Source organism: Rhinopithecus roxellana, chromosome 16, assembly GCF_007565055.1.
Source record: "Rhinopithecus roxellana isolate Shanxi Qingling chromosome 16, ASM756505v1, whole genome shotgun sequence".
NCBI classification, from domain to species: domain Eukaryota; kingdom Metazoa; phylum Chordata; class Mammalia; order Primates; family Cercopithecidae; genus Rhinopithecus; species Rhinopithecus roxellana.
The window spans coordinates 89,512,869-89,540,422 of NC_044564.1; the positions used below are offsets into that span (position 1 = coordinate 89,512,869).

Consider the following 27,554-nt stretch of genomic DNA (forward strand, 5'->3'; position numbering starts at 1 on the left):
AGTCACATCATGAGAAAGTTGTTTGTTTTTCTGTTTTATTTCAGTGCTTCTGATTGTCAGGGAAAAATGGGAATTACTTTGGTAGTAAGATGTTTTTGACTTTCTAAAGTTTTCCTACTCTTTATTAAAAAGATTAATTGAGGCCACTTAAAGAAAGATGTTAACTCAGTAATAGCACAGGTGAGGGCATGGCTGGGGCAAAAATCATGATGTAGGCCAGGCGTGGTGGCTTACGCCTGTAATGCCAGCACTTTGGGAGGCTGAGTTGGGCGTATCACAAGGTCAGGAGTTCGAGACCAGCTTGGTCAACATGGTGAAACCCCATCTCTACTAAGCCAGGTGTGGTGGTGCATGTCTGTAATCCCAGCTACTCAGGAGGCTGAGGCAGGAGAATCACTTGAACCTGGAAGGCGGAGGTTGCAGTGAGCTGAGATCGTGCCATTGCACTCCAGCCTGGCAACAGAGGAAGACTCTGTCTCAAAAAAATAAAAATAAAAATTCATGATGCGGGATGCACCTGACAAGGCAGACCCACCATCTTGGCTCCAATACACGGTTAGAATGAGAGTGCAGAGTTTTCAGGGGGCTTCATATGTTTACCTTGCTCTGACCACTTTTCTCTCAGGTAGCTAAAAGCGGGCCGCTTGAGGGAGGTATGTGATAAGAAGGGGGAGATATCCCTGAAAAACTGTCCAGAAAGAGTAGACACCAACTTTTCTCTAGAATATACAAGATTTTTCCCCCAGGTCAGCAGCCCCTGCCACATAACTGTGATGGGAAAAGCTAATCAGGTATAGCTTATTATTATATATGTGAAGCACTTGGGGGATGTTTGCTGGGATGTGCTCTGAGGTGCTCTTCACTAGGTGAGATTCTTGAAGTTGAATTTTCTTGGTCATGTTTCAGAGTTGCTCAGTTTTTCAGGGCAAGGCAAAAGCAAGGGATGTTGCCCGGACTTATGTAACTGTGTTATTTCCTCTTCTGTCCTTCAGCTCTGAAAATCCAGTGTAGTTCAAGTGCATATCAAATCCTGGATCAAATTGAAGACTACATACTGGTATGTCTTAGGAATTTACAAGTCAGGGTAGATACTGGCCACCTCTATGTGTGGAGGCAGGCCTGGGAGAGAAGCACTACAAGGGAACTCTTGCCATTAAAGTCCTAAGAGTCACTGCACCCAGTAAACTCGTGAGAAAAATTTGCAGCATTGCATATTATGTCTCTGCTACAGGTGAAAAAGTCCCAACAAAACTGGAAATTCTTTGATTTTGACTATTCAGGAGGCTGAGGCAGGAGGATTGCTTGAGCCTAGGAGTTTGAGACCAGCCTGGGCAATACAGGGAGACCCATGAAAAAATATTAGCCTATGTAAGGTTTGGATACACATCTGCTAAAGAATTGCACATGTTTGTTTTGGCTGATAAAGAATATATATCTATTTTTCATCCCTAGACCTTTATAAGCAGATGGGACATCTCTTAAGACGTTCCTTCTTGGGGATGAGGAAGAGAAAAGAGAGAAAGGGACAACAAGCCTTGGAAAAACTGCAACAGGCAAAATATGTCTGTTTTTCCCACATTCTCTTTCCAAATTGTGTCCCCTAATTTCAGCATCCTTCTCGTTTCCAGCCACTCAACCCAATCTTCTCCCAGTGCTTGACATTCCTCCTAAAATAGAAGAAATCCGTTTGTGAACTCTTTCCAGTGAGGTACTCCCCGGGTGTTTCCCTTGTAAGGTGTCATTATTTTAAAAGAGGATCAATCCCTAGAAAAGACAATGAAATTAACTATATGAAAGTATTGAAATTCATTACACCTGGGACAAAAGGTGGGGTGAATGTGAGCTGAAGGTGGTAGAGATTTTCAGGGCTCCTGTGCTTGATCCATCCATGGGGCAGATGCAGTGGACGGGGGCTAGTCCTGGCTCTCCTGCCACCAGAGCCTGATTCTTTCTCAGCTCACACTAGCTGTGGTGTGACTGAACCACTTCACTCTGCTCCAGTTTCCTCAGATGGAAAGTCACAGAAATAATAATTGTGTGACTTAGAAAAAGACTAAATAAACCAGTTCTGCTGGAAGCCAATCTAACCAGCTGTAAAATAATGTGAGATGCATGTGCATTAGTTGTAGGCGGTTCCCTCCAGACATTGCCCAAATAGTTTCTGTGGTATTTTTGTATATTTTAAATATGAAATATGTTCAGAGAGAGTACCATGGTAGCCTACATAGAAAATCCCAGGAAAAGCACCACACTCTTAACTCTGAAACTTGTTTTGCACAGGGCTCTGGCTACATGAGTGTTTCTCAATTGAAATGAATCACAATTAATTTGTTTGAATCTGGTTGACAAATACAAGCAGATGATGTTTTTCTTGCAGAGTGTATCAAAGTGAATCCGGAGTGATAGCTTTCAAATGCCAGTTTCCACGTAAATGAGAGGCAGAAATTCTGACCCCTGTGCTGGGAGAAGGCTGTGACCTATCCACAGTTGTTGGAAGGGCACTCATTTTTCATGTGGGGATGCGCCTGTTTAGTCACTGTCCTGACAAGATGTTGTTCTTCAGAGTTACCGGGTCATTATACTCTTTTAGCTTTGTCAGAAGGGCTAAGTAGCTGCAGAGCCCAAGTTTGTGTCTCCCCTCCCAGCTTGGCAGTACACGTGGGATTTGTTAGCCATGGCAGCACAGGTGAGTGTGTGCCAGTGACTGACTCATTAATCTGCCTATGTCTCCAGGTGCCATGAAGCAGTGGTCTCTGCCCTGAATGCAGGGTGTGCACTCAGCAGCAAATGGGGAACCAATTTAAGAGCTGTTTCTTGGGGATGCCAGTCCCTCGGGACCTCAGGGTTCCCTGGACAAACTTGAGGATGTGCCCTGTCATGTCCAATGAGTTGGTGAATCTATCTCCAGATGGCTCCCTTTCTGGCTGAATTGGCTATTTCTCCCCTAATTAAACACTTGTGGTTTTCCTCCCTGGGGAAAAGGGAAATGGTCACCTATTGGCTGGAAGGAAAGAAGCTTGCTGCAGCCCACAAAGAGGTCTGTGGTACTGCTGTCCCTATTACAGGACCAGAGAGAAGCTCTTTTAATTTAATTCCTGGAGTGATTAACAACCAACTGCTCTGTAGGTCAGCTTAAAGTCCTATCCTTGTTCTGTACCTGCGTTTTGATTCATTCTGTCCTGTCACACTCTTCTCATTAAATGTAGGGAGCCTAGACATTGATATTTTCATGGCATCTTTGGGCTGCATGGAAGGGGTGACTCAACCTATTCCCTTCAGACCATCTGAAACCACTGAGGATTAAAACTATAAAAACTGTAAACATCCTCTCATTTTCCTTTTTCCTGGGGAAAATGAGTGAGTAGTGGTCCCTGGCAGGGGTGTACCATCACGCAGCTAAGAGGAGAGAGCATTAAGTCAGGTGGCACTGAGGACCAAGGTTTTCCAGTTTGGTGGCAGATGTAAGTTTCATCAAACATGTTAGGGCAAGGCTGGTTTACAACAAAATTTTGAGATTGGCAAATATATTCCCTAAAACACTTTGTTCTCCTTTCTGCATTTGCTTCCTTTATGTGGCTTCCTTCTCACACTGTCCCTGTCCTGTGCTTTTGCTTGGACCCTCACCCATGCCAGCATCTCATTCAGAGCTCTAGATCAACTTGTCCTCTAGGGTCTCAGTCAAATCCAGCTGTCCTTTGGGGCCTCATTAGTGACTGGTTTCTGGTTAATGGAATACATTACTCTTGTTGCCACGTTAAATTTGTATGGGACAGGTGATATTTTGCATTTTAAGAAGGATCACTGTTATTTTATCTTATGGAAGTAGCACACAGTAAGAACATAGATTTTGGGACAAGCCTTTAGAAGGGAATTTTAAAGTAATGCTCAACACCTTCCGAAGAGGGAAGTGTCTGTTCTCTTTTGTGAAGACCTGTGTGTCCTTTTAAACAAGACATCCTTAGCTTCCTTTCAGTCTTAGTTCAGGACACAGAAAGAAAACTGGAAGCTCTTAGAGGTCGGTTTTCCTTTTGATATATCAAGAGTTACTCTCCACTCTTTGGAGAGCAGCTTTTCCTGTCACAGATATTAAACCCCTTTCATGGTCCTTTACATTCTAATCAGGTGGTTTGAGCGAAGAGTAGGAGCCTTAAGGGGTACAGCCATCTGAATGCTAAGAAGCCCTTGGAAGCTACCCACACTATCTTCATGGGGAGCACTCCCTCTGCCACAGCCTGGAGCCCATGCTCACTTCTCCAATTCCCAACTGCCATTCCCATTTCATTCCCTCTCTTACCTCACGCCAGACTCATTGTCTCAAAGTCCAGTTCCAATTTTTTCCTGTCCCAGCTCAGAGGGCTTTCCTGGCTGTCTGTCCAAACTGAACAAATGCTTCACCCTGACCTCTCGGATCCTCCATGGTAATGATCTCGGCAGCCATCTCTCACGCTGCGTTTGCTACATGCCAGGCATGGTTCTGAACACTTTACACATATTAACCCATTTCATTCTTACAACCCTATGATGCAGGCACTATTACTGACCCTGTTTTATAGCTGAAGAAACTGAGGTACATAGAATTTACTCTTAAGGCCACAAAGCTAGCAAGAGGCAGAGTGGGGATTTGAAACTGAGCAATGTGGCCCTGGGAATTCCCACTGTGATACCAGCCCCTGCTTCTCTAAGCTGGGCCCCGTTCCTCTCCACCCTCTTTTGTTGCTGCTCATTGTGCACCCAGGGAACCAAATGGCTCACTATTCCCAGAATACCTCCCCTGCTTCCTGATTCACACGTTGGCTTTTCTTTTTTATTCACCATGTTCTCCCCAGCTCATGCTCTCAAACACCAGCTCCTCCATGAACCCTGATGATACTGAGATAAAGCAGGGACCCCTCTTAGGGACCTGCAGCTCCCCACCACCCGCCCTGCTCCTTGCCAAGCATGGAACTAAATACAAATATTGAGTTCCTTCAAGAGAAATTCCAGGCACCCAGCTAGCTTTGAGAATCAAACAAGAACTTGATAAGCAAGAAGGTAATCATAGCTTAAAACAATAGGCAAGGAAATTTGAGTGAAGAAATGTTTGGTTCCCCACAGAAACTAAAGATAACATCTTAACACGTGTCCCTGAATTGTTTTTTCAGAAACTTGGACACCCACTAAATGTTCTGTAGACCTCAGACAAGGGGGAGCTGAGACTGAACTCCGACTGCCATTCTTTGGTCTAAATTTCTTCCTGGGGGGCCTGGAGGAGGCCATCCATGCCCATGAGCCAGAACTAACATTATTTTTTTGCTGATCCCAACTTTTTAGACAAAGTTGTGCCTCCTTAACCAATTGCAAGTTGGAACATCTTTGAATCCACCTCTGACCTGTGGGTCCCTGCTTCAAGATGTCCTGCCTTTAGAGATCACACCAAAGTATAGCCTTCGTGTATTAATTTATGACTTTACCTGAAAGCTCTTCCTCTTCATCTTTAAACACGATTGCCTGTAAGCCCTCTGAGAGTTTCATTCTTAAGCATTAGCTACATAATTCTCTTGCTTGGCACCCTGCAATAAATGCCTCATTTCTCTTACTGCAATCCGATGTCAGTGTTTGACTTTGCTGTGCTGGGCCAGTAGACCCAAGTTTGGTCTGGTAACAACACCATCACAGTTACTTCTTAGGAGACCCTCAGTCCTCTCAGCTGATAGTCATTTGCATGTTTACCAATCATTCTTTATTTAGATTTTAGGCACCTAGAGAGCGAGGATTTTTTTTTTTTTTTTTTTTTTTTTTTTTTTTTTTTGAGACAGAGTCTTGCTCTGTCGCCCAGGCTGGAGTGCAGTGGCACAATCTTGGCTCATTCTAACCTCCGCCTCCCGGGTTCAAGCGATTCTCCTGCCTCAGCCTTCTGAGTAGCTGGGATTACAGGTGCCCACCACCACACCTGGCTAATTTTTGTATTTTTAGTAGAGATGGGGTTTCACCATGTTGGCCAGGCTGGTCTCGAACTCCAGACCTCAGGTGATCTGCCCACCTTGGCCTCCCAAAGTGCTCAGATTACAGGCATGAGCCACTGTGCCTGGCCAGATTGTGTTCTTCTTAATCACCTTGATGTACCCAGTGTCTTGTGGCCTATCGAAAGATAATTTTTGTATTGAATAAACATTTACTATGACAATTGTAAAGTGTGTAATTTGTGACTGGCAACTCATATCCTGCATGGTTATTTTGTCTGTGTAAAATATTTTATGTTTCTTAGGTGACTGCCATGCTATTTGTCTCTCCTTGCTGCGATGCAAATTAGCTCACTTCACTCCTTGGAAGGACAACTTGTAAGGGCTAAACAGTCTACTGGTTTGTCTTTTACTTAATGAAAAAGGTGTAGGAACAAAAATACCCTCCACGCTCCTGCAGGTTCAAGTCTGCTAAACAAACACAATAGATTAACAGGAGAAAAAGCATACACATTTATTGATATGCACATGGACACAGGAGTCCCACAAATATGAGACTCAAAGAAGGGCCAGATAGCTGAGGCTTAAATAGCACCCTCTTCATCAAGGACAGGGAAATGGGGGTGTAGACAATTTTGAGGCATGGCAAATGATTTTCAGGGGAATCAAATGAGCCCAAAGAGCAGACAGTAGTTTGCAAATGATCCCCTTTGAAAGCTGAACAGAACAAGTTGTGGGAAGGTTTGGGGCACTGTGAACAAAGGTTATCTTATTATGCATGGAAAATCATTTCAGTAATCTCTCAGAACTGCCTACAGAAGAATAGATGGAAAGTCTGTATGAGTGTGGTGATGACTTTTAGTCTCTCCTCTTTTCCAGTAGTTAATCTTTCCTGGTTATTTGATGGGATTTCTGGGAATGGAGTCTTAAGACAATTGTATTTTTTTTGTTTTTGTTTATTTTTATTTTTATGATTGATTTATTTTTTTGAGACAGGGTTTTGCTCTGTCACCCAGGCTGGAGTGCAGGGCGCCATCTTGGTTCACTGCAGCCTCTGCCCCCTGAGTTCAAGTGATTCTCCTGCCTCAACTTCCCAAGTAGCTGGGATCACAAGCCTGCGCCACCATACCCGGCTAATTTTTGTATTGTTAGTAGAGATGGGGTTTTGCCATGTTGGCTAGGCTGGTCTCGAACTCCTGGCCTCAAGTGATCTGCCCGCCTCAGCCTCCCAAAGTGCTAGGATTACAGGGGTGAGCTACTGTGCCTGGCCTGTTTTTTAAAAAAACTTTTAGGTTCGGGGGTACAAGTGAAGGTTTGTTACATAGGTAAACTCATGTCACAGGGTTTGTTGTACAGATTATTTCACCACCCAGGTACTAAGCCTGGTACCTAATTGTTATCTTTTCTGCTCCTCTCCCTCCTCCCACTCTCCACCCTCAAGTAGACCCCAGTGTCTGTTGTTTCCTTCTTTGTGTTCATACCTTTTCATCATTTAGCTCCTACTTGTAAGTGAGAACATGTGGTATTTGATATTCTTGCATTTCTTTGGGAAGAAGTTTTCCCCAGTCAGATGAGGGAACCTCCAGAGAGAACCCCTCTTGTGCTTGGTGATGATGGGGAAGGGGCTCAAGGAGAAACAAGCGAAGGCTTCTAAGGCCTTCCAGTTTCCTTTAATCCAAAAGTGTTCAGCATGCCAGAGTGCTGTACTTTGGGGTATTGTTTTCTGTGCCCCAGCACTGGCAGACGTAGGTGTTCTGAACTCCCGTTTTCACTGCCCCTTGGGGCACAGGTTTGGCTGTTGTCCTGAGGTCTTTGTAGCAGGGGCTGCAGCTGGGAGTGCTGACCACACAGGGCCAGAGGTCTGGCTGTGCTAGCATTGCTCGCTGGTAACACCAGCAACCAAAGGGCAGGCTGCAGAGGGGTCAGCCTAACACCTGGTCAGGCCAAACAGAAGGCGCTAGGATGGCTGTGCTGGTTGTGAAGCTGATATTGACAAGGATCACTAAGTAAAATGGCCAGAAATGATCAAGACCAGTGATTTTACCTCTTGTCACTCTGAAGGACGTTGTGAATTTTTTTTCTGAGAGGTTTTTCTCATGTGTAAAATTATATTATTAAGTATGCTTAACATGTTTCTTAATCTTTTGTTGATCAGAAGTCTGTATTACCACAAACCAGAGGCTCAGATAAGTAGGAGTAAACCCCTGTTACCCCAGGGAGGAGGGATAATGCCAGCAAAAGACATATGTACTTTGACCAATGTGGTTTTATTGAGAAGAATGTACCATTTCTTTCAAGTTTTGAGAAATAATGAAAGGCTCTAACCCCTCACTTATAGACCACAGGCCAAAGTAGAGAGAAGGTTTGCCAGTCTTTGGGGCCTGTCCCAAGACCAAGTCAAGTGAACTTCTTGACTGTGCTCTACCTTCACCGGGGTGTGTGCCTTTTCTGTCTGAATGTGTCAGTACTGGAGGGTTATCATGGGGCAGGAGTTCTGTGGGTCCACTCAGATTTCCTGCTGTACATCAGCATGTAGGCAGGACATAAGGACACTCATAAAGGGTACCTTCAGTAGAATCTGCGCACCTCTTTTTCTCATCATTTTGTGTCTGGTGATCGTAGCAACTTAGAATTTCTGTGAAGAGAGCTTCAGTAGTCTGTTCTGTGAGAAGGAAGATGACCCTTATCTCACGGAGTTGTGTTGAAGTTCTTACATCCCACTGAGGTACGCAAGAAGGACTTAATATTTTATATTTTTGAATAAAAGAGAAGTAGTTATTGTCAGGAAAAGCAATAGGATAAACTAATGGGGTTAGAAAAAGTCATTGGTGTTATCGTGTTGAGTCCTCTGGCCATGCCAGGGCTCGAAGAAAGGAATAATCAGATGTAATAATTGTGGCTCTGGGAAAACTGAGAGGACTTGGGGACTGGCTAGATAAGGAGGCTTGAAGAGTGAGGAAGTCAAAGATAAGAAGACAATCGAAATGTCAAATCTGATTACAAAAGCAAATGGTGGAACTGTTGACTTGTAGCTGTGGGGTGGGAAGACTGGTGACCTGATGGGAAGGAGTGGATGTCCTCTCAGGGAGAGAGTGGGAGAAAATAGATTTTCCCTCAGAATTAATTTCCTTCCTTCCTTCCTTCCTTCCTTCCTTCCTTCCTTCCTTCCTTCCTTCCTTCCTTCCTTCCTTCCTTCCTCCCTCCCTCCCTCCCTCCCTCCCTCCCTTCCCTCCCTCCCTCCCTCCCTCCTTCCTTCCTTCCTTCTTTCCTTTTTCTTTTCTTTTCTTTTCTTTTTTGTTTGAGACAGAGTCTCACTCTGTTGCCCAGGCTGGAGTGCAGTGGTGTGATCTCGGCTCCCTGCAACCTCTGCCTCCCAGGTTCAAGCGATTCTCCTGCCTCAGCTTCCCAAGTATGTGGGGCTACAGGCATGCACCACCACGCCCAGCTAAATTTTGTATTTTTAGTAGAGATGAGGTTTTGCCCTGTTGACCAGGCTGGTTGAACTCCTGACCTCAAGTGATCTGCTAGCCTCAGCCTCCCAAAGTGCTAGGATTACAGGTGTGAGCCACCGTGCCCAGTCGGGTGCACTAAAATTTCAGACTTCACTTATAATCTCTATTATAAGTGAAGAATTTTCTTATTATCTATATTTACTTTGTAGCAGGAATAGGAAATCACACAAGTACATTGAAGTATTTTATTTTTTTTTTTGAGATGAAGTCTCGCTCTTGTCGCCCAGGCTGGAGTGCAATGACACAATCTCCTGGGTTCACTGCAACCTCCGCCTCCTGGGTTCAAGTTATTCTCCTCCCTCAGCCTCCTGAGTAGCTGGGATTACAGGCACCTGCCACCATGCTTGGCTAATTTTTATGTTTTTAGTAGAGATGGGGTTTTACCGTATTGGCCAGGCTGTTCTCGAACTCCTGACCTCAGGTTATCTGCCTGCCTCGGCCTCCCAAAACGTTGGGATTACAGGCATGACCCACTGTGCCTGGTCGGTTCCTTGATTTAAAAATAGTTTTAGGTTAGACTTCAGATGGAAAAGTCAAGCAGTTGAAGGACAGAGGCATAGCTATAACCATATTGGTAATTGTGAGTATATGCTATATATTTTCCCCTGCCTTCTCCTTTTTCCTGGGGTAGAAGGGTGGGTAGGTCCTTCAACTGGCCATGTCTGTGTCTGGGAAGGTGCTATTCCTGAGTGTCATAGTGTGTTTCCTCTGCATCTCTGGACACAAAGCACACGGCAGCTTCTCCCTTGAAGGGATGTGAACCAATTATCAGTCATGGGTAATCAGCTGACATCCAAGCATGGCAGGCAGCCTACAAGCTGCATTTCTTTTGTGAAGCTGGGGAGGGATCTTGCTACTGCATCATTTGCTGACTGTGAATCAGCCACTGGGAAAAAAATGAAAGGTGTCAGAAGCAGATACTCAGAGCTGATTGTTGTAGGCCTGAGATCCTTCAAATTTTGGGAAGGGGGTAGTGATCGAGCACTAAGAATCGTGATGAAAGCTTTGGAGTTCCTCCCAGTGGAAGAAAGGCATGTTTGAAAACATACACATGCTCACACATTGCATATATTTTCATGGGGTTTGGTCATGGATTCCAGTGTAAGATCCTATTATGTAGGAACCTTTCTGGAACTGTGTATTCTTATTAGCTTTCAGAGGGCAGAAATGCTTTGTAATAATCTCCATTCAGCTAAAATCAGTAATGTTTTCTTTTTCTTTTTCCCTTTAAATAAACTTTATTTTTTTACAACAGTTTTAGGTTCATAGCAAAAGTGAGCAGAAAATACAGAGTTCCCATATTTTCCCTGTCCCCCTACCTGCCCTCAAATGCACAACCTCTCCCACTACCAACATCCCCCACCAGAGTGGTACATTTGTTACAACTGATGAACCTACATTGATACATCATTATCACCCAAAGTCCATAGTTTACATTAGGGTTCACTCTTGGTATTGTACATTTTATGGGTTTTGACACATGTATAATGACATGTATTCATGATTTGAGTATCATATAGAATAGTTTCACTGCCCTAAAAATCCTCTGTGCCCTTCCTATTCATTCCTACTCCTCTTAGCAACCTCTAGCAATCACTCACCTTTTTATTGTCTGCACAGTTTTGCCTTTTCTGTATTATACAGTTGTAAGTATACAGATATAACTATATATCTGAAAAGGCGGTAATAAATATGTATCTAAGTTTCCTCCAGGCCTTCTTATGCCTTGATAGTTCTTTTCTTTTTAGCACTGTAAATATTCAATTGTCTGGATGTCCCACAGTTTATTTATCCATTCACTTACTGAAGGGCATCTTGGTTGCTTCCAAGTTTTGGCAATTGTGAATAAAGTTGCTATAAACATCCATGTGCAGATTTTTGTGTGGACATAAGTTTTCAACTCATTTGGGTAAATACTAAGGATTGCAATTGCTGGACTGTATGATAAGAATATATTTAGTTTTGTAAGAAGCTGTCAAACTGTGTTACAAAATGTCTATACCCTTTTGCATTCCTACCAGCCATGATTGAAGAGTTCCTGTTGCTCCACGGCATTTGGTGTTGTCAGGATTCTGGATTTTGGCCATGCTAATAGGTGTGTAGTGGTATCTCATTGTTTCAATTTGTAGTTTTCTGATGACATGTGAAGCAGAGCATCTTTTCTTGTGCTTTTTTTCCATCTGTGTATCTTTCCATCTGTATTTCCATCTTTGGTAATACAGCTAGCTGTTCAGATCTTCTGCTGATTTTTAAATTGGGTTCTTCTTCTTTTTTTTTGTGGGGGGGGGGGTGGACAGAATCTCGCTCTGTCACCCAGGCTGGAGAGTAGTGGCATGATTGGGCTCACTGCAACCTCCACCTCCTGTGTTCAAGCGATTCTCCTGCCTCCGCCTCCCAAGTAGCTGGGACTCCAGGCACATGCCACCATACCTAGTTAATTTTTGTATTTTTAGTAGAGATGTGGTTTCACCATTTTGGCCAGGATGGTCTTTATCTCTTGACTCATGATCTACACATCTCGGCCTCCTAAAGTTCTGGGATTACAGGCGCGAGCCACCGCATTCGGCCTGGTTCTTCATTTTCTTACTGTTGAGTTTTAAGAGTTATTGGTGTATTTTGGATAACAACTTTTTATCAAATGCGTCTTTTGCAAACATTTTCTGCCAGTCTGTAGCTGGTATTCTAATTATCTTGATACTGTTTTCAGCAGAATAGAAGTTTTTACTTTTAATGAATTCCAGCTTATCAATTATTTCTTTCATAGATCATGCCTCTGGTATTACATCTAAAAAGTCATAACTATATCTCAGGTCATTTAGATGTTATATGCTATCTTTTAGGAGTTTTGTAGTTTTGTGCTTTACATTTAGGCCTATGATCTGAATTTTGAGTTAATTTTTGTGGAGGGTGTAAAGTCTATATCTAGATTCATTTTTTCACATGTAGATGTCCAGTTGTTTCATATATTAACAAGCTTTATCCATTGTACTGCCTTTGCTCCTTTGTGAAAGATCAATTGACTATATTTATGTCAGTTGATTTCTGGGCTCTCTATTCTGTTTCATCGATCTATTTGCTATTCTTTTGTCAATAACACACTGTCTTGGTTACTGTAGCTTTACAGTAAGTCTTGAAGTTGGGTAGTGTCAGTCATCAAACTTTGTTCTTTTTTTTCAGTAATGTGTTGGCTATTCTAGTTCTCTTGTCCCTCCAAATAAAGTTTAGAATCAGTTTGTTGATACCTATAAAATAACTTCACGGGATGTTGGTTGGAATTGTGCTGAATCTATAGATTAAGTTGGAAAGAACTGATGTCTTAACAATATTGAGATTCCCTATCCATAAACATGCAATATCTCTACATTTATTTAGTTCTTTGACTTCTTTCACCAGAGTTTTGTAGTTTTCCTCATGTAGATCTTATATAAATTTTGTTAGGTTTATACCTAAAGTATTTCATTTTGGGGGTGGTGCTAATATAAATGATATTGTATAATTAACTTCAAATTCTACTTGTTTATTTCTGGTATATAGAAAAGTGATTGGCTTTTGTATGTTAGCCTTGTATCTTGCAATCTTGCTGTAATTGTTTATTAGTTGAAGGAGTTTTAAAAATCAATTATTTCAGAATGTCTATGTAGACAATAATGTCTAAGTCATGTGAACAAAGACAGTTGTATTTCTTCCTTCCCAATGTGCATACTTTTATTTTCTCATCTTATTGCATTAGCTAGGATGTCTCGTTTGATATTGAAAAGAAGTGGTGAGAGGGAACATCATTGCCTTATTCCTGCTTTTTGTGGGAAAGCTTTTAATTTGTTACCATTAAGTGTGATGTTAGCTGTAGGTTTTTTTTTGTAAATGTTCTTTATCAAGTTGAGGAAGTTATCCTCTATCACTATTCCCTCACACTTTTTATTATGAATCGATGTTAGATTTTGTCAAATTTTTTTGCACCTGTTGATATGATATGTGATTTTTCTCCTTTAGCCTGTTGATATGATATATGATGGATTACATTATTTAATTATCAAACATTGCACTAGCCTTGCATACCTAGGATAAATGCCACTTAGTTGTAACATGTAGTTCTTTTTATACTTGTTGGATTTGATTTGCTAATATTTTGTTGAGGATTGCATCTATATTCATGAGAGATATTGATCTATAGTTTTCTTTAAAGTCTTTTTTTGATTTTGCAATTAGGGTAATGCTGGCCTTATATTAATACAATGAGTTAAGACATAGTCCCTCTTCTTCTGTCTTCTGAAAGAGATTGTAGAGAATCAGTATAATTTCTTCCTTAAATGTTTGGAGGAATTTACCAGTGAACCCATCTGGGCCTTGTGCTTTTTGTTTTGTAAGGTTATTAAAATTGATTCAATTCCTTTAATAGATAAAGACCTATTCAGATTGTTTCTTCTTGTGTGAGTTTTGGCAGATTGTGTCTTTAAAAAATTAGCCTGTTTTGGCCGGACGCGGTGGCTCAAGCCTGTAATCCCAGCACTTTGGGAGGCCAAGACAGGCGAATCACGAGGTCAGGAGATCGAGAGCATCTGGGCTAATACGGTGAAACCCCGTCTCTACTAAAAAATACAGAAACAAAAACTAGCCGGGCGAGGTGGTGGGCGCCTGTAGTCCCAGCTACTAGGGAGGCTGAGGCAGGAGAATGGTGTAAACCCGGGAGGCGGAGCTTGCAGTGAGCTGAGATCAGGCCACTGCACTCCAGCCCGGGTGACAGAGTGAGACTCCATCTCAAAAAAAAAAAAAAAATTAGCCTGTTTCATCTAGGTTATTAAATTTGCGGGCATAGAGTTGTTCATAATATTCCTTTATTATCGTTTCAATGTCCATGGGATCTGTACTGATGTCCTGTCTTCTTTTCTTTTCTTTTCTTTCTTTTTTTTTCTAGGAAGTACAATATGGCCAAGAAATTTAATGCATTAAATTTGAAGGAACATAAGAAGTAATTAACAGATTTACATTAGAACACTTAGTACCCTCTTTCAGAAAGAAACAGATTCAGTAGGCATGGTATTTAAAAGGACAATTATAAAACTTGAACTGCATGATAAAAACAGGGTTATGTAAATATCATAATTATCTCATGTCAAGTGAACAAATCTCCAGGGACAAAATTCACAAACAACAAAAAAGAAGAGAGATCTATATACATCAAATCGACAATGGAAATCCTTAAATTTCTATAGTTCTTTCTGCTGGCCTGATGACAAGAGCCTGGCCTGTTAAATTGTAGAAATTACAAGGCAGCAGAAATCATTTTTGATACTAGTGATTTGTGTCACCTCTTTTTTTCTTAGTTAGCCTGGCTAGAGGCTTATTCATTTTCATCTTTTCAAGGAAATAGCTTTTGGTTTCGTTGACATTCTCTATTGATTTCCTGTTTTCAGTGTTATTGATTTCTGCTCTATTTTTTATTCTTTCTTTGGATTTAATTTGCTCTTTTTTTCTAGTTTCCTAAGGTATAAGCTTGATTATTGATTTTATATCTTTTTTTTTCCTTTTTAATACATGCATTCAATGCTGTAAATTTTCCTCTAAGTACTGCTTTCACTGCATACCACAAATTTTGATATGTTTTATTTTCTATTTCACTTAGTTCCAAATATTTTTAAACTCTTGAGATTTATTCTTTGACCCATGCATTATTTGGAAGTGTGTTGCTTAATCTCCAAGTATTTGGGGATTCTGCAGCTTTCTATCATTGTTTTCTAGTTAAATTCCATTGTAGTTTAAGAGCATACATTGTATGATTTCTATTCCTTAAAATTTAAGGTGCGTTTTATGGTCCAGAATGTGGTATATCTTGGTGTATGTTCCATGTGAGCTTGAGAAGAATACATATTCTTCTGTTGTTGGATGAAGTCGTCTACAGATGTTCATTATCTTCACTTTATTAATGGTGTCGTTGAGTTCAGCTATGTCTTTATTGATTTTTCTGCATTCTGGATCTGCCCATTTTTCTGATAGAGGGGTGTTGAAGTCTCCAACTGTAATCATGGATTTATCGATTTCTCCTCTTCCAGTGTGATAATTTAACCTTACATGTTTTGATACTCTGTTTTTAGGCAGACACACATGAAAGATTATTATGTCTTCCTGGAGAATTGACGCCTTTATCATTATGTAATGTCCTTGTGCCTTAGTCAACTCATGATGCCTTAACAAAATACCATAGGGCTGGGAACAGTGGCTCACACTTGTAATCCCAGCCCTTTGGGAGCAAGTTGAGTGGTTCACTTGAGGCCAGGAGTTTGAGACAAACCTGGGCAACATAGTGAGACCCTGCCTCTTCAAAAAGACAAAAAAATTAGCTGGATGTGGTGGGTGGCATGTGCCTGTAATTCCAGCTACTTGGGAGGCCAAGCTGGGAGGACTGCTGGAGCCCAGCAGTAGTCTACAGTGAGCTGTGGTTGAGTCACTGCACTGTAGCCTGAGTGATGAAGCGAGAGCCTGTCTCAACAAAAACAAAAACTAAAACAAATAACAAAATACCCTTATGGACTGTGTGGCTGAAACAGCACACATTTATTTTCTCAGTTCTGGAGGCTGGAAGTCTGATCAGGGAACCAGTATAATACATTTCCAGTGAGGCCTCTCTTCTTGGCTGAATGGCTGCCATCTTGCTGTGTGCTGACATGACCTCTTTGTGTGTGTAGAGAGAGAATGAGCTCTCTGGTGTCTCTTCGTATAAACATACTTATTCCATTAAAACAGGCACCCGTCCTTAAGACCTCATTTAGCTTTAATTACTTTCTTTATAGGCCTTATCTCTAAATACAGTCACATTGGGGGTTAAGACTTCAACAAATAAATTTTGGGGGGTTCAGTTCAGTCCACAGCACCCTCTTTATCCCTGATAAGTATCACTGCTCTGGAGTCTGGTCTGTCTGAAATTAATATAGCTACTCCAGTTTTCTTTTGATTAGTGTTAGCATGATATGTCTTTCTCCATCCCTTTACTTTTAATTATATGTATTTTTATATTTAAGTGGGTTCCTTGTAGACAACATAATGTTGGGTCTTGTTTTTAATCTACTTTGACAATATCATTTAATTGTTGTATTTCGACTATTGATGTTTAATTATTGATATTGTTGGATTAATATCTACCATATTTGTTACTGCTTGCTATTAATTGCCCTTGCTGTTTGTTCCTATTTTTGTCTTCCAGTCTTTTTTCTGCCATTTGTAGTTTTAATTTAGCATTTTATATGATTCCATTTTCTTTCTTAGCATATCGATTATACTTAATTTTTCACTTCTTTCAGTGATTGCCTTAGAATTTGCAGTATACATTAACAATGAATCCAAATCTACTTTCAAATAACTCTATACCACTCCACAGGTAGTGCAAGTACCTTATGATAATAAAATATTCCTTATTCATCCCTCTTATCCCATTGCTGTCATTCACTTCACTTAAACATAATTTCTAATCATCAAGTGCATTGTTGCTGCTATTATTTTGAACAAACTGTTATCTGTTAGGTCAATTAAGAATAAGAAAAAGAAAAGTTTTTATTTTACTTTATTCCTTCTCTAATACTCTTGTTTTCTTTATATAACTCCTAGTTTGACTTATATAATTTTTTATATAATTTATATAATTTTATATAATTTTTCTTACCTCTGAATAACTTTTAAAAACATGTCTTGTAAGGCAGGTCCACTGGCTATAAATTCCCTCAATTTTCTTCCTTCCTTCCCCTCCCTTCCCCTCCCTTCCCTCCCTTCCACTTCCCCTTCCCTTCCCCTTCCCTTCCCCTTCCCTTCCCCTTCCCTTCCCCTTCCCTTCCCCTTCCCCTTCCCTCCCTCCCTCCCTCCCTCCCTCCCTCCCTCCCTCCCTCCCTCCCTTCCTTCCTTCCTTCCTTCCTTCCTTCCTTCCTTCCTTCCTTCCTTCCTTCCTTCCTTCCTTCCTCTCTTTCTCTCTTTCTTTCTTTCTTTTTTCTTTCTTCTTTCTTTCTCTCTGTCTTTCTCTCTCTCTCCTTTTCTTGTCTTTTTTCTTTCTCTGTCAGCCAGGCTAGAGTGCAGTGGCACAATCATAGCTCACTGTAGCCTCAACCTCATGGGCTCAAGGGAATCTCCTATCTCAGCCTCTTGAGTATCTGGGACTATAGTTGAGCACCACCACTCCTGGCTAATTAAATTTTTTTTTTTTTTTTTTTGTAGAGACAGAGTCTCACTATGTTTCTCAGGCTGGTCTCAAACTCCTGGCCTCAAGTGATCCTCCTACTTCAGCCTCCAAAGTGCTGGGATTACAGTCATGAGCCACCACACACAGCCATTTTCTTTTTTTAATCTGAGAAAGTCTTTATTTCTTCTTCACTTTTGAAGGATAATTTCACAGGATGGAGAATTCTAGGCTAGTGGGCTTTTCTTCTCAACACTTTAAATATTTCATTTCACTCTCTTTATACTTGCATGGTTTCTGAGGAGAAGCTGGATATAATTCTTATCTTTACTCCTCTATAGGTAAGGATTTTTTTCCTCTGGCTTCTTTCATCTTTTTTCTTACCTTTGATTTTCTGCAGCTGAAGATTACATGCCTAGGTGTAAATTTATTTTGGCACTTATTCAGTTTGGTGCTCTCTGAGGTATCGCTGAGGTTCATGAATTTGTGGTTTGGTATCCAACATTCTCAGTCATTATTCCTTCAAATGTTGCTTCTGTTCCTTCCTCTCTTTATTCTCCTTCTGATATTCCCATTATGTGTATGTTTCACCTTTTGTAGTTGTTCCACACTTCTTGGATATTCTGTTTTTTTGGGAAAAAAAAGTTGTTTCTCATTGCTTTTCAGTTTTGGAAGTTTCTATTTATATATCCTCAAGCTCAGAGATTCTTCCTTCGGCTACATCCAGTCTACTAATGAGCCCATTGAAAGCATTCTTTATTTGTGTTACACTGTTTTTATATTTAGCATTTCTTTTTTATTCTTTCTTAGCACTTCCATCTTTTTGCCTGTGTTACCCATCTGTTCCTGCATAGTGTCTACTATTTCCATTAAAACTCTTAGTGTATTAATCATAGCTGTCTTAAATTCACAGTCTGATAATTCTATGAGTCTGGTTCTGGTGCTTGTTCTGTCTCTTCAAACTGTTTTTTGCCTTTCAGTATGCCTTGTAATTTTTTGTTGAAAGCTAGACATGATGTACCAGGTAAAAGGAACTCTGGTAAATAGGCCTTTAGTAATGTGGTGGTTGGTATTAAGGGAGGAAAAGTGGTCTCTAGTCCTATGATTGGGTCTCAGTCTTTTAGTGAGCCTGTACTCCTGGGGTGTGAACTTCAAAAGTGCCTCTCAGTTTCCCCCACTCCGTAGTGGGACAATGTGGCTAGAGACAGCTGGAGTAGGTATTTCCCTCTCCACAGCTTGGTTAGCCTCACATAAAACCACAGTAGTTTAGGACTCGTAAAATAGGTTCTCTTGAGGGCAGACCTTGTTAACAACAGAATGCTCTGGCGTATTTCAATGCTCTGTCATACTTTCTCTCTCTGTGCTGGAAGCACAAGGGATTTTTCTCTGATTCACTTTGAGAACCAGGAGGCAAGACTTACAAGAGTGTAGGACTCCCCCTGTAGTTTTAAACTCTCAGATTTGTCCACACTAAGCCCCTAGTGATTTGTCAGTTACAGTTCAGAGTTTTTCTACTCTGCTACTGGTTCCTGTGGATATTTCTGCTTGTGTTGTGTTTCTGCTCCAGTATTTTGATTCTCTGTACCCTCTCTCTCTATCCCTGCAATTTTGGGAGGCAGTAGATTGCCTGGTGACCTCACTTCTCTGATAGATCTGAGAGTTGTTTATTTCTCAGTTTGTTCAACTTTTTACTTGTTGTTTGAATGGAGTGGTGACTTTGAAGCTCCTTACGTGCTGGGCTAGAAACAGTGATGTTTTCTTCAAAGTGAAATCTGATTTTCCTCACTCATGTTCTTATGATAGGGTTTCTTTTGTTCATGAGGGGGACATGCCACTGGCAAGGATCATTTGAAAACTAGACCCTGCAGTTTCACGTGGTGTGAAGAACTCATTTTAAAGAGCCAGTTATCCAAGTCCTTCCTCTTCCTGAGTCCATGCCAGAGCTGGTTTGAGGGGTTCAGGGTCAAGGGCAGATGAATCTCAAAGAGAAGTCCTGCTGATGACATTGGTCAGTGAGAAGTCTACACAAGCTGCTTCCCATGATTCATAAAATAAACTGCTGAGTGAGAATCTAATTAAAAATGTTTTCAGTCTAAAAAGATGTAAATGAAGGGAATATATCTTCAAAGTCTCAAAAAGTGTAGAGAGTGCAGGCAGGAGGAACGAAGTTACTTACCAAATCCTGGTGAGCTCTTGAATTTTAAAACAGGTAAATTTGTATAAGTAAAAGGACGTACACTCTTCATGGTAGTAAACTTCTAGAACTGTTTTCCTATAAAGAAGTGACATGATGGCAATGTGATTGTTGTGGATTATTATGGGAAACATTTAGAAGTTAGTGACAGGGTGGATAGACATATTCTCCCACAAATCTTCTTAATGTTATTGGCCTCTGATAAAAGCATATATTTGTGTTATAGCTGGGATCATCAAACCCCGGGCCACAGACCAGTATTATGAAGCCAGTCTGCACAGCAGGAGGTAAGCAGAGGGAGAGGGAGCATTTATCACCTGAGCTCCAGCCTCCTGCCAGATCAGCAGTGGTGTTAGTTTCTCACAGGAGAATGAACCCTGTTATGAACCGTGCATGTGAGGGATGTAGGTTGTAGTCTCCTTATGAGAATCAAATGCCTGATGAACTGAGATGGAACACTTTCATCTGGAAACCACACACCCTACCTCCTCCCCCATCCATGGAAAAATTGTCTTCCATAGAAACTGGTCCGTGGTGCCAAAAAAGTTAGGGGTTGCTATGTTGTAGGACCAAAGGGTATGCATTTTATACACTCAACTCATCCTGATTCGTCTATTTTCCTTAGCTCTGATTTCCTCACTTACTGTAGCAGTTGTGGTTGGGCTCCACCCAGATTCCCTCATTACTATTTATGTGCATACCAACCCTACAGCCTTCCAGATGCAAAACCTGTGACTCTTTCTTGAGGGTTTTCTCTGGCCCTTGTAGCCTGCTAAAATTGTGTACAGTGCAGTGCCTTGGAGTTACTACCTTCCAGAGAGCAGCCCTCAACTAATGGCTGGTGGGAATTGATAGATTAATACCCCAGGCTCCTAGCTCCTCAGGAAGGAGCCAGCTCTGAGGTGTGTTCTACACTGTCTCCCAAACAGAATAGAGCTCCATTTGTCCGCAGCTGTAACCTGCTCAATAACACACCCTGATCGTTTCTTTTCCTTCCTGGTCTCACTTCCCACCCCACTACTGATGCTTTCTAGGATCATGTCCCAAATAAGCTACTTGCACTAAAATCCTTGGCTCAGTGTATGCCTCTAGGAGAACCCAGCTGAAGACACTGAATTTTTAAAAATTTAGTTGAATAGATAGGCTTTTAAATTGCTTTAATCCTACTTAGAACATAGCGAAGTATAAATGAATAAAAATAAAGCCATAGTATTGAGTTCTATCCAGCTTATTTTTTGTAGCTTTTAATTTTATAACTTTTCATTTCAATTTCAAACATAGAAAAGGTGCAAGAGCAGCACAAAAAATACCATATGCCATTCATCCAATTTTCCATATCCTTCATCCAGATGACCACATTTGCCTATTATTTGTCTTCATCTGTTTTTGCTGCTATACCAGAATACCTGAGACTGAGTAATTTATAATGAACAGAAATTTATTGGCTCACAGCTCTGGAGGCTGAGAAGTCCAAGGTCAAAGGACCAGCATCTGGCTAGGACCTTCTTTCTGAATCATCCCATGGCAGAAGACAAAAGGGCAAAAGAAGGCAAGAGAGTGTGCCTGCAGGTTCAAGTCCTTTTTATAATTGCCATTAATCCATTCATGTGGGTGGAGCCCTTGTAACCTAAACACATCCCTGTAAGCCCTGCTTCCCATATTGCCTTAGGGATTAAGTTTCCAACACATGCTTTTTGTAAGACACACTCAAACTGCAGCATCTTTCTTCTGAATCTTTTGAGAGTGAGGTGCAGATATCATGCTCCTTTCTCCCTAAGTACTTCAGTATCTGTTCCATAAGAATAAAGGCATGTTTTTAATATAACCATAGCAAAATGATCAAAATGAGAAAATTAACTTTGGTACAGTACTACTTTTTAATCTAAAAACCTTGTTACAATATTTCTAATTGTCCCAATGTTGTTTAATAGCAAATTTTCCCCCTTAGGTTCAGTATCTGATCCAGGATTATGCATTGCATTTAGTGTCATGTCTCTAGTCTCTGTTAAATCAGGATCATTTCTTAGTCTTTGTTTTTTTATGACTTTGACATTTTGATGAAGACTATAAAACCAGTTATTTTGTAGAATGTCCCCCAATTTGGATTATTCTTATGTCTCCTCATGATTATTTTGAGATTATCCACTTTTTGGCAGAAATACTATCAAAGCGATTACATGTTCTTCTCAGTACATAGTATCAAAAGGCACCATTACTGATGATGATATTAACTTGATCACTTTGTTAAGGTGTCATATACCAGGTTTATCTGCTGTAAAGTTACTATTTTGTTTTTGTAATGAATAAGTGTTTGATGGAAACATCTCATGATAAAAAGTAAAAAAAAAATGCTTAAAGAGGAGACAAGTCAAAGAGAAACAGGAGCAAGCAGAAAGTGTTCTCCTTGGCCAAATTTGGGACAATTTTATCATTAAAAAATGATGGTCACAGAATTCTACCCATTGCATAAAATGACAATCTGTGACAATTTGATTATTAAAAATAATAGTTATTTGTCATTTATACCTCAATAAAGCTGGAAAAATGACTGTAACAGATGATAACCCATTGCATAAAATAATAGTCCATGAATTCATACTCATTTATAAATAAATAAGTGAACAAATAAAGGGAGGAGAAGGAAAAGTTCTTCATTAGGGTAGAATTACAATTGACAAATATAGAATGAGTGAAGAAAAATGAATAGCAGTCATTAGAGTAATAATTTACTCAGGCAAGAATCATCAATGGATGCTAAAACTTTCATCATTGGGCTATAATCATATTACATCAATAATTATGTAATCAAAAATTACATAATCCAACTCACTTTTATCAAGCAAAGGGCTTTGTCAGGACTTTGTGGGGAATGACAAACAGAAGACCATGTTCTTTTGGTTAGGCTTGGTGGCTCACGCCTGCAAATCCAGCACTTTAGGAGGCTAAGGTGGGTGGATCACTTGAGTCCAGGAGTTCAAGACCAGCCTGGGCAACATGGTGAAACCCTGTCTCTACTGAAAATATAATTAGCCAGATGTGATGGTGCGCGCCTGTAGTCCCAGCTATTCAGGGGGCTGAGGTGGAAAGTTCACTTGAGCCCAGGAGGTCAAGGCTACAGTGAGCCCTGATTGTGCCACTGCACTCCAGCCAGGGTGACAGAGTGAGACTCTGTCTCAAAACAAAACAAAACAAAACCAAAAACAAACAAAGAAACAAAAAAACCCCATGTTCTCCCAATACTTTATTTTTAAATTTTATTATTTTTTAAAATTTAGAATTTTTATAGATTCATAATAGTTGTGCACATTTATGGGGTGCATATGATGGTTTGATATAATTATACAATGTGTAGTGATCAAATTAGGATAATTAGAATGTTCAGCATTCCAAACATTCACCACTTCTTTGTGTTGAAAATATTCCAAATGCATTCATCTAGTTATTTTGAAATATACAGTGAATTATTGTTAACTATAGTCAACCTGTTATGCTACTGAATACTAGATCTTATTCCTTCTATCTAACTGTACTTTGTACCCATTAACCAATGACTCTTTATCTCTCCTCCCCTCTACCCTTTTCAGCCTCTAGTAACCATTATTCTACTCTCTACCTTCATGAGATCAATTTTTTTTTTTTCAGCTACCAGTTATAAGTATGGGTCTCTCTGTGCCTGGCTTATTTCATCAAACATAATGTCCTCCAGATCCATCAAATGACAGGATTTTATTCTTTTTTTCTGGCTGAATAGTGTTCCATTGTCTACATGTACCACATTTTCTTTATCCATTCATCTGATGGTAGACCCTTTGCTTGATTCCATATCTTGGCTCTTGTGAATAGGGCTGCAATAAACATGGGAGTGAATGTATCTCTTTTATATGGTGATTTCTTCTTAGACTTTATTTTATTTTATTGTTAGAGATGGGGTCTTTCTATGTTGCCCAGGATGGTCTTGAACTCCTGAGCTCAAGCAATCCTCCCACCTTGTCCTCCCAAACTGCTGGGATTACAGGCATGAGCCATTGCACCTGGCATCCCTAGACTTTAAATGGCATACTAGCTAGTAGAGAAGATTTATGTACACAAGCCATTACAACACAAAATAAACTGATGGTGTGTCATATAAAATGAAGAGGATAAATGAAACTATCCAAGACAGAATATTAGATGGAATGCACAATGTGTCTAACCCAGTGTAGTACTATTTTTACATTGTCCCTCATATGCACACAGTCCCCTAGCATCAAATGTTTTCAGTGAGGAAAAAAGCAGGCTCTAGTCCTTGGGACTAATGAGTGAGGAGGGAGAGAGATGTCTTTGTAGGCAGCTGCTACTTTGGTTTCCAAGGGAAACAGCGGTAGAAGCTGCAAAAGAAAAGGAGTGGGAAGTCTGTGGTTTAGCACAGATGGGTCATTCTACAAAGTGTCTCTACACAGGCGGTTACCTGGACTTCCTCAGAGTCCTTGGATAATAAAAATACTAAAGTGTTGGGATATTAGTAAACAAACAAATTTTACTTTTTCTTTCTGAATTTCTTGGGGAAAATCTTCATTCTTAGAATCTATTTTCCCTACAAGCCATCAAAGCCTGAATATATTTCTCTCCCACGGCCGTAGTATGGTTTTCTCTTCTGTACAGTTCACAAGTCCAAGTCACAGGAAAGAAAGAAGGAAATTAGCCACTGCAATCCATGCACCTCTAGTGCAAATCTCCGTTTCAAATTCACCATCAGAACCTGGTTCAGATACTTTCCCTGTTATCCCACTGCAACTGTGCACCTGTAGCCAGGATCCTGCTGGGATCTCAGGAGTGGTTTGGTAGGGAAAAGAGTTGACCAGGAACGGTTGGGACAAACCTGATCCTGATGGAGTGGGCTTTTACCAGGCAGACAAGGAGTCTAAATCCAAGAGTCTAAAGACGGCCTGTCCCACTTGGGTTCCCTCATATCTCCCTCACTAAGCAAAAGGTCTGGTTTTTGTGCACATTGTCCCTGCAAGGTCTGGAGACAGGTAGGGAGTTGTGAGCCCAGTTGAACAAGTTATGGTAGAGGACTAGGCTTCTGTTCCATCAGGGAAGGTGGAGTACACTGCCCCAAAACAGAATCTCAGTCTTAGGAATTAAATAAACGGTATTATTCATTGATATGGTTTGGCTATGTCCCCACCCAAATCCCATCTTGAATTCCCACGTGTTGTTGAAGAGACCTGGTGGGAGGTCATTGAATCATGGGGGCAGGTCTTTCCTGTGCTGTTCTCATGATAGTGAATAAGTCCTATGAGATCTGATGGTTTTAAAAAGGGGAGTTTCCTGGCACAAACTCTCTCTTCTCTTGTCTGCCACCATGTAAGACATGCCTTTCACCTTCTGCCATGATTGTGAGGCCTCCCCAGCCATGTGGAACTGTAAGTCCAATAAACCTCTTTCTTTTGTAAATTGCCCAGTCTCGAGTGTGTCTTTATCAGCAGTGTGAAAATGGACTAATATAGTAAATTGGTACCAGGAATTGGGTACCGCTGAAAAGATAACCTGAAAATGTGGAAGTGACTTCAGAACTAGGTAACAGGCAGAGGTTGTAACAGTTTGGAGGGCTCAGAAGACAGAAAAATGTGGGAAAGTTTGGAACTCCTTAGAAACTTGCTGAATGGCTTTGACCAAAATGCTGATAATATGGACAATAAAATCCAGGCTGAGGTAGTCTCAGGTGGTGATGAGGAACTTGTTGGGAACTGGAGCAAAGGTGACTCTTGTTATGTTTTAGCAAAGAGACTTGCAGCATTTTGCTCCTGCCCTAGAGATTTGTTGAACTTTGAATTTGAGAGAATGATTTAGGGTATCTGGCGAAAGAAATTTCTAAGCAGCAAAGCATTCAAGAGGTGACTTGGGTGCTGTTAAAGACATTCAGTTTTATAAGGGAAGCAGAGTATAAAAGTTAAGAAAATTTGCAGCCTGACAATGCTATAGGAAAGAAAAATCTCATTTTCTGAGGAGAAATTCAAGGTGGCTGCAGAAATTTGCATAAGTAATGAGGAGCCAGATGTTAATCCCAAGACAATGGGGAAGATGTCTCCAGGGCATGGCAGAGGTTTTCACAGCAGCCCCTCCCATCACAGGCCTGGAGGCCTAGGAGGAAAAATGGTTTCATGGGTCAGGCCCAGGGTCCCCATGCTGTGTGACTTGGTGCCCTGCATCCCAGCTGCGCCAGGTGTGACTAAAAGTGTCCAAGGTACAGCTTGGGCCATTGCTTCAGAGGATGGAAGCCCCAAGCCTTAGCAACTTCCATGTAGTGTTGAGCCTGCAAGTGCACAGAAGTCAATAATTGAGGTTTGGGAATCTCTGCCTACCTTTCAGGAGATGTATGGAAATGCCTGGATGCCCAGGCAGAAGTTTGCTGCAGGAGTGGGGCCCTCATGGAGAACTTCTGACAGGGCAGTGTGGAAGGAAAATGTGGGGTTGGAGCCCCAACATAGAATTCCTACTGGGGCACCAACTAGTGGAGTTGTGAGAAGAGGGCCTCTGTCCTCCAGACACCATAATGGTAGATCCACTGCCAGCTTGCACCATGTGCTTGGAAAAGTAGCAGACACTCAATGCCAGTCCACGAAAGCAGCTGGGAGGGAGGCTGTACCCTACAAAGCCACAGGGGTGGAGCTGCCTAAGACCATGGGAACCCACCTCTTGCATCAGCATGACCTAGATATGAGACATGGTGTCAAAGGAGTTCATTTTTGGGTTTTAAGATTTGACTGCCCGCCAGATTTCTGACTTGCAGTGGGGCCTATAACCCCTTTGTTTCAGCCAGTTTCTCCCCTTTGGAACAGCTGTATTTACCCAATGCCTTTACTCCCATTGTATCTAGGAAATAACTAACTTGCTTTTGATTTTACAGGCTCGTAGGTGGAAGGGATTTACCTTGTCTCAGATGAGACTTTTGACTGTGGACTTTTAAGTTAATGCTGAAATAAGTTAAGACTTTAGGGGATTGTTGGGAAGGCATGATTGGTTTTGAAATGTGAGGACATAAGATTTGGGAGGGTCCAGGGGCAGAATGATATGGTTTGGCTGTGTCCCCACCCAAATCTCATCTTGAATTCTCACATGTTGTGGGAGGGATCTGGTGGGAGGCAATTGAATCATGGGGGCTGGTCTTTCCTGTGCTATTCTCATGATAGTGAATAAGTCTCATGAGATCTGATGGTTTTAAAGAGGGGAGTTTCCCTGCACAAGCTCTTTCTTCTCTTGTCTGCTGCCCTGCAAGATGGGCCTTTCACCTTCCATCATGATTGTGAGGCCTCCCCAGCCATGTGGAACTATAAGTCCAATAAACCTCTTTCTTTCTTTCCTTCTTTCCTTCTTCTTTCCTTCTTTCCTTCTTTCTCTCTTTCTCTCTTCCTTCCTTCCTTCCTTCCTTTCTTTCTCTCTCTCTCTTTCTTTCTTTCCCTCTCGCCTCTTTCTTCCTTCCTTCTCCTCTCCTTCCGTCCTTCTCCTTACCTTCTTCCTTCCTTCTCCTTCCTTCATTTCTTTCTTCTTCCTTTCTTCTTTCTTTCTTTCTTTCTTCTGCCTTCTTTCCTTCCTTCCTTCCTTCCTTCCTTCCTCCTCTTCCTTCCTTCCTTCCTTCCTTCCCTTCCTTCTTTCTCTCTCTCTTTCTCTCTTTCTTTCTCTTCTCTCTTTCTTCTCTTTCTTTTCTCTTCCTCTTCCTTTCCTTCCTTTCTTCCTTCCTTCCTTCCTTCCTTCCTTCCTTCCTTCCTCCTTCT

General features: G+C 41.2%; 1 protein-coding gene across 1 annotated transcript in view; it reads right to left on the reverse strand.

The window, feature by feature from the left end:
- The window catches only part of ZNF484 (zinc finger protein 484), a 128,377-nt gene that overhangs the window by 100,131 nt on the left and 692 nt on the right, over nucleotides 1-27,554 (reverse strand). The window lies entirely within an intron of this gene.